The 12,500-nt window shown below is 37.2% G+C and overlaps 1 protein-coding gene across 1 annotated transcript in view; it reads left to right on the top strand.

The window, feature by feature from the left end:
- LOC137621833 (protein SpAN-like) overlaps positions 1–12,500 on the top strand; it is a 341,729-nt gene that overhangs the window by 269,655 nt on the left and 59,574 nt on the right. The window contains exons 3-4 of the mRNA XM_068352340.1: positions 10,947–10,997; positions 11,339–11,392. The gene's annotated coding sequence lies outside the window, so the exon portion shown is untranslated. The remainder of the gene's footprint in view (positions 1–10,946; positions 10,998–11,338; positions 11,393–12,500) is intronic.

Here is a 12,500-nt window from a genome sequence, read left to right as displayed (position 1 = left end):
CTCCTTTATTCATGTATAAACTATATTCTTGTATAACCCTTTCTTTTATTCTTATATAACCTTGTCCTTTATTCATCCATAAACTATATTCTTGTATAACCCTTTCTTTTATTCTTATATAACCTTCTCCTTTATTCATGTATAAACTATATTCTTGTATAACCCTTTCCTTTATTCTTATATACCCTTGTCCTTTATTCATCTATAAACTATATTCTTGTATAACCCTTCCTTTATTCTTATATAACCTTGTCCTTTATTCATGTATAAACTATATTCTTGTATAACCCTTTCCTTTATTCTTATATAACCTTGTCCTTTATTCATCTATAAACTATATTCTTGTATAACCCTTTCCTTTATTCTTATATAACCTTGTCCTTTATTCATGTATAAACTATTTTCTTGTATAACCCTTTCCTTTATTCTTATATAACCTACTCCTTTATTCATGTATAAACTATATTCTTGTATAACCCTTTCCTTTATTCTTATATAACCTTGTCCTTTATTCATGTATAAACTATATTCTTGTATAACCCTCTCCTTTATTCTTATATAACCTTGTCCTTTATTCATCTATAAACTATATTCTTGTATAACCCTTTCCTTTATTCTTATATAACCTTGTCTTTTATTCATGTATAAACTATATTCTTGTATAACCCTTTCTTTTATTCTTATATAACCTTCTCCTTTATTCATGTATAAACTATATTCTTGTATAACCCTTTCCTTTATTCTTATATAACCTTGTCCTTTATTCATCTATAAACTATATTCTTGTATAACCCTTTCCTTTATTCTTATATAACCTTGTCCTTTATTCATGTATAAACTATATTCTTGTATAACCCTTTCCTTTATTCTTATATAACCTACTCCTTTATTCATGTATAAACTATATTCTTGTATAACCCTTTCCTTTATTCTTATATAACCTTGTCCTTTATTCATGTATAAACTATATTCTTGTATAACCCTTTCTTTTATTCTTAAATAACCTCCTTTATTCATGTATAAACTATATTCTTGTATAACCCTTTCCTTTATTCTTATATAACCTTGTCCTTTATTCATGTATAAACTATATTCTTGTATAACCCTTTCCTTTATTCTTATATAACCTACTCCTTTATTCATGTATAAACTATATTCTTGTATAACCCTTTCCTTTATTCTTATATAACCTTGTCCTTTATTCATCTATAAACTATATTCTTGTATAATCCTTTCTTTTATTCTTATATAACTTTGTCCTTTATTCATCTATAAACTATATTCTTGTATAACCCTCTCCTTTATTCTTATATAACCTTGTCCTTTATTCATGTATTAACTATATTCTTGTATAACCCTTTCCTTTATTCTTATATTACCTTGTCCTTTATTCATCTATAAACTATATTCTTGTATAACCCTTTCTTTTATTCTTATATAACCTACTCCTTTATTCATGTATAAACTATATTCTTGTATAACCCTTTCCTTTATTCTTATATAACCTTGTCCTTTATTCATCTATAAACTATATTCTTGTATAACCCTTTCCTTTATTCTTATATAACCTTGTCCTTTATTCATGTATAAACTATATTCTTGTATAACACTTTCTTTTACTCTTAAATAACCTTCACCTTTATTCATGTATAAACTATATTCTTGTATAACCCTTTCCTTTATTCTTATATAACCTTGTCCTTTATTCATGTATAAACTATATTCTTGTATAATCCTTTCTTTCATTCTTATATAACCTTCTCCTTTATTCATGTATAAACTATATTCTTGTATAACCCTTTCTTTTATTCTTATATAACCTTGTCCTTTATTCATCTATAAACTATATTCTTGTATAATCCTTTCTTTCATTCTTATATAACCTTCTCCTTTATTCATGTATAAACTATATTCTTGTATAACCCTTTCTTTTATTCTTATATAACCTTCTCCTTTATTCATCTATAAACTATATTCTTGTATAACCCTTTCTTTTATTCTTAAATAACCTCCTTTATTCATGTATAAACTATATTCTTGTATAACCCTTTCTTTTATTCTTATATAACCTTGTCCTTTACTCATCTATAAACCATATTCTTTTATATCTCTTTCTTTTACTCTTATATAACCTTCTCCTTTATTCATGTATAAACTATATTCTTGTATAACCCTTTCTTTTATTCTTAAATAACCTTCTCCTTTATTCATCTATAAACTATATTCTTGTATAATCCTTTCTTTTATTCTTATATAACCTTCTCCTTTATTCATGTATAAACTATATTCTTGTATAACCCTTTCTTTTATTCTTATATAACCTTCTCCTTTATTCATGTATAAACTATATTCTTGTATAACCCTTTCTTTTATTCTTATATAACCTTGTCCTTTATTCATCTATAAACTATATTCTTTTATAACCCTTTCTTTTATTCTTATATAACCTTGTCCTTTATTCATCTATAAACTATATTCTTGTATAACCCTTTCCTTTATTCTTATATAACCTTGTCCTTTGTTCATGTATAAATTATATTCTTGTATAACCTTTTCTTTTATTCTTATATAACCTTGTCCTTTGTTCATGTATAAACTATATTCTTGTATAACCCTTTCCTTTATTCTTATATAACCTTGTCCTTTATTCATCTATAAACTATATTCTTGTATAACCCTTTCCTTTATTCTTATATAACCTTGTCCTTTATTCATCTATAAACTATATTCTTGTATAACCCTTTCCTTTATTCTTATATAACCTTGTCCTTTATTCATCTATAAACTATATTCTTGTATAACCCTTTCTTTTATTCTTATATAACTTTGTCCTTTATTCATGTATAAACTATATTCTTGTATAACCCTTTCCTTTATTCTTATATAACCTTGTCCTTTATTCATCTATAAACTATATTCTTGTATAACCCTTTCCTTTATTCTTATATAACCTTGTCCTTTATTCATGTATAAACTATATTCTTGTATAACCCTTTCCTTTATTCTTATATAACCTTGTCCTTTATTCATGTATAAACTATATTCTTGTATAACCTTTTCTTTTATTCTTATATAACCTTGTCCTTTATTCATGTATAAACTATATTTTTGTATAACCCTTTCCTTTATTCTTATATAACCTTGTCCTTTATTCGTGTATAAACTATATTCTTGTATAACCCTTTCCTTTATTCTTATATAACCTTGTCCTTTATCCATCTATAAACTATATTCTTGTATAACCCTTTCTTTTATTCCTATATAACCTTATCCTTTATCCATCTATAAACTATATTCTTGTATAACCCTTTCCTTTATTCTTATATAACTTTGTCCTTTATTCATCTATAAACTATATTCTTGTATAACCCTTTCTTTTATTCTTATATAACCTTGTCCTTTATTCATCTATAAACTATATTCTTGTATAACCTACTATTTTATAGTCTTGTACAACGTCCTATGTTCTTGTATATCCTTTTTTACTCTTGTAAAATATACTATATTCCTGTATAACCTTCTTTATTATTGTATAACCTTCTCCTATATTCTTGTATAACCTTTCCTATATTCTTGTATAGCCTTTTCTTATAATCTTGTATAACCTTCTCCTATATTCTTATATAGCCTTCTCCTATATTCTTATATAACCTTCTATATTCTTATATAACCTTCTCATATATTCTTATATAACCTTCTCCTATATTCTTATATAACCTTCTCCTATATTCTTATATAACCTTCTCCTATATTCTTGTATAGCCTTTTCTTATAATCTTGTATAACCTTCTCCAATATTCTTATATAACCTTCTCCTATATTCTTGTACAGCCTTTTCTTATAATCTTGTGTAACCTTCTCCTATATTCTTATATAACCTTCTCCTATATTCTTGTATAACCTTTCCTATATTCTTGTATAGCCTTCTCTTATAATCTTGTATAACCTTCTCCTATATTCTTGTATAACCTTTCCTACATTCTTGTATAGCCTTCTCTTATAATCTTGTATAACCTTCTCCAATATTCTTATATAACCTTTCTTCTTTGTTTTGCCCTTTATTTACTTATAGATTATTTATTCTTTCATTAGAAACCAGCTGATTCTCTGCTGAGATTAAAGATTTTCAATTCACAACTCCCATTAAGTGGAATGTTAGATCAATAAAGTAATAGCAGAAATTGTGTTTTCGGTCCCCTCGGCAAAACAAGCTATGCTAAGTATTTTCTGTTACAATTTAACTTGAAAATAGAGAAACATGAAGGAAATAGGTATCATATATACATATATATATACATATATATATGTATATATATATATATATATATGTATATGTATATGTATATATATATATATATATATTTATATGTATATGTGTATATATATATATTTATATATATATATATATATATGCGTGTGTGTATATATATGTATATACAGTATATATATATATATATATATACATATATATATATATGTATATATATATGTGTGTATATATATATTATATATATATATGTGTGTGTATATATATGTATATATATATATGTATATATACATATATATAAAATGTGTATATATATGTTACGTATATATATATATATATATATATATGTATACAGTATATATATATTTATATATATATAATGTGTGTGTGTAGAGAGAGAGAGAGAGAGAGAGAGAGAGAGGGAGAGAGAGAGAGAGAGAGAGAGAGAGAGGGGGGTGGCATAAAACACAACATTCAATAGAACGTAGAGGAGATATAGCCATAAGGTAAGAATATAATGAATTACTCTCTCTCTCTCTCTCTCTCTCTCTCTCTCTCTCTCTCTCTCTCTTAATTCATGATCTCTATTTGCGTCATTGCCATGGCTATTTAAGCCTTTGTTGTGAAGCGTACAACTAATAATTATCCATAACACAGCCTTGACTTACGGTACAGTTATGCAAAAGTATTTGCTAATTAAATTAATGGCCTTACGACAGAGTTTTAGTACTTTTGCAGTAATTTGCGAAATTAGTACTCGATACCAGACATGTGTAATGCTTATAGTCTCTTATTACATTCTATGAAGAGGTAAATGAGAGTAACACACTATCGGAAGACGACATTTCATAAGGACGAAATATGTCACGAAAATTAGTGGAGGTTTTGCATTTTGCCTTTAACCACAGGTATATTGTGGTATGCGGTATTTTCATCCATAGAGCACCAATTTACAGAGCCCTGCTTCACAGAATTCTCCTCCATAGAGCTCTACTCCGTGGAGCTCTCCTTCACAGAGCTCTTCTTCACAGAGCTCTCCTCCATAGAGCCCTCCTTCACAGATCGATGGTTCACAGAGCTGTTTTTCATTCCTTCACAGAGCTCTCCCTCACAGAGCACCCTTTCACAGAGCCCGCTTTCACAGAGCTCTCCTTCACAGAACCCTCTTTCACAGAGCCCTCCTTCACAGAGCATCCCCTCACTGAGTACCCTTTCACAAAGCTCTCCTTCACAGAGCACCCTTTCACAAAGCCCTCCTTCACAGAGCCATCCTTCAAAGAGCACCCTTTCACAGAGCCCTCCTTCACAGAGCATCCCCTCACTGAGTACCCTTTCACAAAGCTCTCCTTCACAGAGCACCCTTTCACAAAGCCATCCTTCACAGAGCCATCCTTCAAAGAGCACCCTTTCACAGAGCCCTCCTTCACAGAGCATCCCCTCACTGAGTACCCTTTCACAAAGCTCTCCTTCACAGAGCACCCTTTCACAAAGCCATTCTTCACAGAGCCATCCTTCAAAGAGCACCCTTTCACAGAGCCCTCCTTCACAGAGCATCCCCTCACTGAGTACCCTTTCACAAAGCTCTCCTTCACAGAGCACCCTTTCACAAAGACATCCTTCACAGAGCCATCCTTCAAAGAGCACCCTTTCACAGAGCCCTCCTTCACAGAGCATCCCCTCACTGAGTACCCTTTCACAAAGCTCTCCTTCACAGAGCACCCTTTCACAAAGCCATCCTTCACAGAGCCATCCTTCAAAGAGCACCCTTTCACAGAGCCCGCTTTCACAGAGCTCTCCTTCACAGAACCCTCTTTCACAGAGCCCTCCTTCACAGAGCATCCCCTCACTGAGTACCCTTTCACAAAGCTCTCCTTCACAGAGCACCCTTTCACAAAGCCATCCTTCACAGAGCCATCCTTCAAAGAGCACCCTTTCACAGAGCCCTCCTTCACAGAGCATCCCCTCACTGAGTACCCTTTCACAAAGCTCTCCTTCACAGAGCACCCTTTCACAAAGCCATCCTTCACAGAGCCATCCTTCAAAGAGCACCCTTTCACAGAGCCCTCCTTCACAGAGCATCCCCTCACTGAGTACCCTTTCACAAAGCTCTCCTTCACAGAGCACCCTTTCACAAAGCCATCCTTCACAGAGCCATCCTTCAAAGAGCACCCTTTCACAGAGCCCTCCTTCACAGAGCATCCCCTCACTGAGTACCCTTTCACAAAGCTCTCCTTCACAGAGCACCCTTTCACAAAGACATCCTTCACAGAGCCATCCTTCAAAGAGCACCCTTTCACAGAGCCCTCCTTCACAGAGCATCCCCTCACTGAGTACCCTTTCACAAAGCTCTCCTTCACAGAGCACCCTTTCACAAAGACATCCTTCACAGAGCCATCCTTCAAAGAGCACCCTTTCACAGAGCCCTCCTTCACAGAGCATCCCCTCACTGAGTACCCTTTCACAAAGCTCTCCTTCACAGAGCACCCTTTCACAAAGCCATCCTTCACAGAGCCATCCTTCAAAGAGCACCCTTTCACAGAGCCCTCCTTCACAGAGCATCCCCTCACTGAGTACCCTTTCACAAAGCTCTCCTTCACAGAGCACCCTTTCACAAAGACATCCTTCACAGAGCCATCCTTCAAAGAGCACCCTTTCACAGAGCCCTCCTTCACAGAGCATCCCCTCACTGAGTACCCTTTCACAAAGCTCTCCTTCACAGAGCACCCTTTCACAAAGCCATCCTTCACAGAGCCATCCTTCAAAGAGCACCCTTTCACAGAGCCCTCCTTCACAGAGCATCCCCTCACTGAGTACCCTTTCACAAAGCTCTCCTTCACAGAGCACCCTTTCACAAAGACATCCTTCACAGAGCCATCCTTCAAAGAGCACCCTTTCACAGAGCCCTCCTTCACAGAGCATCCCCTCACTGAGTACCCTTTCACAAAGCTCTCCTTCACAGAGCACCCTTTCACAAAGACATCCTTCACAGAGCCATCCTTCAAAGAGCACCCTTTCACAGAGCCCTCCTTCACAGAGCATCCCCTCACTGAGTACCCTTTCACAAAGCTCTCCTTCACAGAGCACCCTTTCACAAAGACATCCTTCACAGAGCCATCCTTCAAAGAGCATCCCCTCACTGAGTACCCTTTCACAAAGCTCTCCTTCACAGAGCACCCTTTCACAAAGACATCCTTCACAGAGCCATCCTTCAAAGAGCACCCTTTCACAGAGCCCTCCTTCACAGAGCATCCCCTCACTGAGTACCCTTTCACAAAGCTCTCCTTCACAGAGCACCCTTTCACAAAGACATCCTTCACAGAGCCATCCTTCAAAGAGCACCCTTTCACAGAGCCCTCCTTCAAAGAGCATCCCCTCACTGAGTACCCTTTCACAAAGCTCTCCTTCACAGAGCACCCTTTCACAAAGCCATCCTTCACAGAGTCATCCTTCACAGAGCACCCTTTCACAGAGCCCTCCTTTACAAAGTATCCCTTTACAGAGGAACCCCTTTAAAGTGCTTCTACTTATGAGTACGTGCGCACAAGAACCCTTTCACTGAGCTCTCCTTCAAAGACCTCTCCTTCAAAGACCTCTCCTTAACAGAGCCCTCTTTCACAGGGCCCTCCTTCACAGAACACTCCTTCACAGAGCATTCCTTCACAGAGCATTCCTTCACAGAGCATCCCTTTACAGAGCAACCCCTTAAAAGTGCTTCTACTTATGAGTGCGTGCGCACCATGTGTTTGCTTTCGAGGTTGTGAAATCCTAAAAGATCTACATAATTATTATGAAACAGCACCTGAAAACAAGAGTGATCTTAACTCCATTGTTAATTCAGCTACTCCATCCTCTAGTTCTCTTTGCTCTGCTCTGCCTTGCTCTGGCTTGCTCTGCTCTTGACTTGCGCTGCTCTGTTCCATTCTGCTTTGCCCTATTCAGCTTTTGTCTGCAGTTCTTTGCTCTGCACTAATTTTTGCTCATGCTCTGCCCTTAATGCTATTCTGATTGGCACTGCACCGTTTTTTCTTCTACTGGGCTGTGCTTTAAGCTGTTCTTTTTACTTATGTTATACTCTTAATGTTGTTCTGCTCTCCTGTATTATGCTCTTCACTACTTTGTTTTACTTTGCTGTGTTGTGCTCTACTCGGCTTTCCAACACCGTTTCTGAACTCAGTCTTGTAACCACTTCTTCTCATCCGAGTCTTGTAACCACTGTTTCTCAGCCCAGTCTTGTAACCACCATCTCTCTCGGCCCAGTCTCGTAACCACCGTTTCTCGGCCCAGTCTCGTAACCACCGTCTCTCGGCCCAGTCTCGTAACCACCGTCTCTCGGCCCAGTCTCGTAACCACCGTCTCTCGGCCCAGTCTCATAACCACCGTCTCTCGGCCCAGTCTCATAACCACCGTCTCTCGGCCCAGTCTCGTAACCACCGTCTCTCGGCCCAGTCTCGTAACCACCGTCTCTCGGCCCAGTCTCGTAACCACCGTCTCTCGGCCCAGTCTCGTAACCACCGTCTCTCGGCCCAGTCTCGTAACCACCGTCTCTCGGCCCAGTCTCGTAACCAAACCACTGTTTCTCGGCCCAGTCTTGTAACCATTGTTTCTCGGCCCAGACATATAGCCATTGTTTCTCGGCTAGTCTTGTAACCCGTTTCTCAGCCCAGTCCCGCAACCACTGTTTCCTGGCCCAGTCTTGTAAAGATCAACACTTGGGCTCTGAATGGTCCCACAGACCTCAGCGCTGGGTTTGTTTCTCGGCTAGTCTTGTAACCCGTTTCTCAGCCCAGTCCCGCAACCACTGTTTCCTGGCTCAGTCTTGTAAAGATCAACACTTGGGCTCTGAATGGTCCCACAGACCTCAGCGCTGGGTTAGATATCTATATAGGAAAAACAGTCTTATAATGATCAATGCTTAGGTTCTGAATAGTCCCACAGGTCCCAGCGCTCGGTTAGATATATATATAGGAAAAACCGTTTTGTGATGATCAGCACTTGGGCTCTAAATGGTTCCAAATTCCCCAACACTGGGTTAGATATTTATATAGGAAAAAGTCTTGTGATGATAAACACTTGCGTTCTAAATGGTCCCACAGGCCTCAGTGCTAGGTTAGATATCTATATAGGAAAAACAGTCTTGTGATGATCAACACCTGGGCTCTGAATGGTCCCACAGGCTTCAGAACTGGGTTAGATATCTATATAGGAAAAAGTCTTATAATAATCAACGCTTGGGCTTTGTATGATCCCACAGGCCCCAGTGCTGGGTTAGATATCTATATAGGGAAAACAGTCTTGTGATGATAAACATTTGGGCTCTATGGGCCCACAGGCCCCTGTGCTGGTTTGGATAACTATATAGGAAAAATAGTCTTGTGATGGTCAACGCTTGGGATCTGAATGGTCCCACAGGCCCCAGCGCTGGGTTACATATCGATATAGAAAAAAGTCTTTTGATGATTAATGCTTGGGCATCTGAATGGTCCCACAGGCCCCTGTGCTGGGTTAGATATCTATATAGGAAAAACCGTCTTGTGATGATCAACGCTTGGGCTCTGAATGATTCCACAGGCCTCAGTACTGGGTCCGATATCTATATAGGAAAAACAGTCTTGTGATGATCAACGCTTGGGCTCTGAATGATTCCACAGGCCTCAGTACTGGGTCCGATATCTATATAGGAAAAACAGTCTTGTGATGATCAACGCTTGGGCTCTGAATGATTCCATAGGCCTCAGTACTGGGTCCGATATCTATATAGGATAAACAGTCTTGTGCTGATCAACACTTGGGCTCTGAATGGTCCCACAGGCGCCAGCGCTGGGTTAGATATCTATACAGGAAAAACTGTCTTGCGATGATCAACGCTTGGGCTCTGAATGATTCCACAGGCCTCAGAGCTGAGTTAGATATCTATATAGGAAAAACAGTCTTATGATGATCAACGCTTGAGCTCTGAATGGTCCCACAGGCCCCAGCGCTGGCTTAGATATCAATATAGGAAAAACCGTCTTGTGATGATCAACGCTTGAGCTCTAAATGGTCCCACAGGCCCCAGCGCTGGGTTAGATATCTGTATAGGAAAAACTGTCTTTTGATGATCACCACTTGGGCTCTGAATGGTCCCACAGGCCTCAGAGCTGAGTTAGATATCTATATAGGAAAAAGAGTCTTGTGATGATCAACGCTTGAGCTCTGAATGGTCCCACAAGCACCAATGCTGGCTTAGATATCAATATAGGAAAAACCGTCTTGTGATGATCAACGCTTGAGCTCTAAATGGTCCCACAGGCCCCAGCGCTGGGTTAGATATCTGTATAGGAAAAACTGTCTTTTGATGATCAGCACTTGGGCTCTGAATGGTCCCACAGGCCTCAGAGCTGAGTTAGATATCTATATAGAAAAAACAGTCTTATGATGATCAACGCTTGGGCTTTGAATGGGCCCACAAGCCCCAGCGCTGGGTTAGATATCAATATAGGGAAAACAATCTTGTGATGATCATCGCTTGAGCTCTGAATCGTCCCACAGGCACCAGCGCTGGGTTAGATATCAATATAGGAAAAACAGTTTTGTGATGATCAACGCTTGTGCTCTGAATTGTCCCACAAGCACCAACGCTGGGTTAGTTATCTAGCTATAAAAAACAATCTTATGATGATCAAATCTCTTTTCCTTTCAGGCATATAGGATTCCCAGCTCGGAAGAACATCTCGGTGGGAGAATCACTCTGGTGAGTAAATAAGCAAAATAATTTTTACCCTAATGAGTGTTTTTTTTTTTTTTTATTTAAACTGACAAAATTAATTTGTGTTTCTGAATAATAAAGGCTATTAATCTTAATCTTAATCTTTGATATATTGCACATTAACGTGAGATAATTTGCATGTTAATGTCCTAAGGTTCTAAGATATGTGTGTTCTGTCAAGAACCTCATCATTACAAGTGGTTTTTCTATTATAGAATTTCTAATTTCATATATTTCGATATTATTGAGATTATGTTTAACGAGTTCATTTGTAAATTGGGAAAATTTTAATTATGTTTTCTTTTTTCTATTTTATCTCTATCTAGAAAAGCAAACACGATGGGAATATCAGGCAGTATATACCAGAAGCCATTAATGAGGTAAGTCCTATGTACTGATTAGCTCTCTCTCTCTCTCTCTCTCTCTCTCTCTCTCTCTCTCTCTCTCTCTCTCTCTCTCTCTCTCTCTCTCTCTCTATATATATATATATATATATATATATATATGAGAGTCTTTTGAGCACTATTATTATTATTATTATTATTATTATTATTATTATTATTATTATTATTACCTCCGCCAACGAAGTTGGAAGGAGGTTATGTGTGTTTGTTTGTTTGTTTATGAACACCTTTCTAGCCACAAATTTAATCGTATTGAAACATTTAATTATTATTATTATTATTATTATTATTATTAATAGTTAGGATACAACCCTAGTTGGAAAAGCAGGATGCTATAAGCCCAAGGGCTCCAATATGGATAAATTAGCTCAGTAAGGAAAGGAAACAAGGTAATATATAAAATGCAAGAGAAGTAATGAACAATTAAAATAAGATATTTTAAGAACAGTAAGAGCATTAAATAGACGCTCTCTTATATAAACTGAAATAAAACATTTATGGCAATTGTTTATAATGTCAGTAAATTTTCTTACATTAACCAACAAACCTGAGAGATACAGAATTCTTTTGCTAAAGTCCGAGACGAATATCGAACCTCGAACGATCCGCTTAGTAATTCGGACTGGTTTCACATAATCATTCGCGGGATGGTGTTTAAAAGCCCCATTAAGGAACCCTACCAGACTTCATTTATAGTTTATAGTTTTCTTGAATAATTACCTCATTATTCAATTTTTCTTACTGAATGATTCAATGAGAGATTACTCGAGTGCCATATGTGGATGAGACCATGGTGAAGAGTAGATGGAGATGGTTTGGGCATGCTCTTCGCATTCACCAGGTTTGGGCATGCTCTTCCCACTCTCCAAGAGAGATTAGTTCACCTAACTTTTAACTGGGCTCCACAAGGCACTATAGTCATTTTTTTTTTAGTGAGGCAGATTTGCACCGACTCGCAGAGGGTGCCCTTTTAGCTCGGAAAAAATTCCTGCTATCTGATTGGTTAGAATTATCTTGTCCAACCAATCAGCGATCAGGAAACTTTTCCGAGCTAAAAGGGCACCCCTGCGAGTCGGGGCAAATC

Source organism: Palaemon carinicauda, chromosome 28 (genome assembly GCF_036898095.1).
Source record: "Palaemon carinicauda isolate YSFRI2023 chromosome 28, ASM3689809v2, whole genome shotgun sequence".
Classification (NCBI taxonomy): Eukaryota; Metazoa; Arthropoda; class Malacostraca; order Decapoda; family Palaemonidae; genus Palaemon; species Palaemon carinicauda.
Note: the sequence above shows the minus strand (reverse complement) of the source record. Positions and strands in the feature narration are given on the sequence as shown.